We start from the raw sequence: 1818 nt of genomic DNA, 5'->3' as shown, positions 1-1818 counted from the left end.
CTTTGTTGCTCCTGAGCTAGATGGCCGCTTGTTTACCTTCAAGCCTTTAAGACCCCAGACGCTATATCTTTTGATAGCCGGGCACCATCAGCTTTCTTCAACACATTTGCTTATTCACCAGCTTTGTCTTCAGCAGTTGTGTCGGGAAGGTGAGCATCATAGAATGCCAATTTAATAGAAGAAAGTATTCTTGCATTGAGGGAGTACTTGAGTGGAGGCCCAATGTCCTTCTGCCACCTTAATACTAAACCTATAAATATATGCATATAGATCTATTTCCCCATCCTCATTTATAAATATATTTACATATGTACATGCCTTTATTTGGACCTCTATATATGCCCTTTGCCTCCTAGCTCTTTCCACTATTTCCTTTGACTTGTTAGAGGGATTTTTTTTATTACAGCAAAACAGCATGTACTTACTCTAACAAATGTGAAAATGTAGTTGATATGGGCAATTTTCTAAGTAACTATCAATTAGCAAAATTCCTTTAAGAATATGTAGAAACCTGAAAACATAAATAACTGTAGAAAAACTACCAGGCAGGCAAAGATCTACCCTAAGAAACATGCTAGACCCAGACAAATAAATGGAAAACATTTACTAAGCAATTTTTCATTGCTCATGCTATGTAGAGAATAGCAAAGCCTGAAAATTCTGACTTGTTCTGAGACAATTGAGCCTTAATCTCAAAAACTGAAAAGAAATTGGGGGTGGGGGGAGGAGGAAAGAAGGGAAAGATTATTACTTACAAATATAATGCATAAAAAATTAGCAATGAATTAAAATCAGTTGTTCTTTGAAAGTATAAGAAATCATGACCAAGGAGATTTTATTAAAAGTATTCAAGGAAGGTCAGATGGTTTAGACATTCATTAAAGTAATTTACTACCCAATTAATGTAACCAATCTTTTGTTGTACTGCCTGTCATCTACCATCCTCATAATTGTTAAGCTTCAGCCACCGTGTCAGTCAATCTCCTTGACTGTCTTCCTCTTTTAGACAGAGAGGAAAAGATAATTTGATAGTAATTCAGTATTCCTGATTTTAATGAGCTAATCATAAAGCAAAACCTAGAAATAGCTAATAAATATAAGTTCTCCGCTCATTAGTTTAACAAATGTACAACTGTGCTTGACACAATGAATGGATGTATGGATTGTGATAAGAGTTGTATGAGCCCACGATAAAATGAATTAAAAAACAAAGCAAAAAAACATATTTAATATACATTCAATTGGCAAGAAGAAAATTACTGCCCCTCCCCCCAGAAGAATGTATTTCAAAAGACGGCATTGAATTATGCAGCTCTGGAAAAGGACATATCTGATCGGAGTACACAAGTACGGATGAAGGGGGAGGAAGAGAGAGTGGAGCACATCCTGGCCCACCAAGCCTTGAGGACGATGATCCCAATTAGAGCAGCCAGTCCACAAAGAGGACCACATGGCAAGCCCCACTATGAGACATGACGCCCCTCAATGATCCATAGCCCTACAGGGGACAACACCGTAGACACAGGGTGGGAATTGCACCCGATCTGATGTCGCCACACCGAGGCAAAACACTAAGGGGGTACAACAGAACAGCAAGGGAATGGAGCGGCGAGGTCCCCAGAGAATGATGAAGGTGGACTTTGGGGCCAGGGCATGGTACCCCAACAGACTGGACTGGAAAACATTCCTAAAGGCCAACAAACGATCCTTGAACTAACTACAAGCTTTTCTTTCTTGTGTTTTGTTTTGTTTTTTTGTCATTGGTTGGTTGTTGTTGTTTTGTTTTATATTGTTGCTTGTTTTTGCTCTGTCTTGTTT

General features: G+C 38.7%; 1 protein-coding gene across 3 annotated transcripts in view; it reads right to left on the bottom strand.

The window, feature by feature from the left end:
* The window catches only part of TMEM38B (transmembrane protein 38B), a 46081-nt gene that overhangs the window by 33370 nt on the left and 10893 nt on the right, over positions 1 to 1818 (bottom strand). The window lies entirely within an intron of this gene.

This window comes from Echinops telfairi, unplaced genomic scaffold (genome assembly GCF_000313985.2).
Source record: "Echinops telfairi isolate 266 unplaced genomic scaffold, ASM31398v2 ScPeMD7_7410;HRSCAF=8448, whole genome shotgun sequence".
Classification (NCBI taxonomy): domain Eukaryota; kingdom Metazoa; phylum Chordata; class Mammalia; order Afrosoricida; family Tenrecidae; genus Echinops; species Echinops telfairi.
This window is presented reverse-complemented; position numbering and strand designations above follow the sequence as displayed.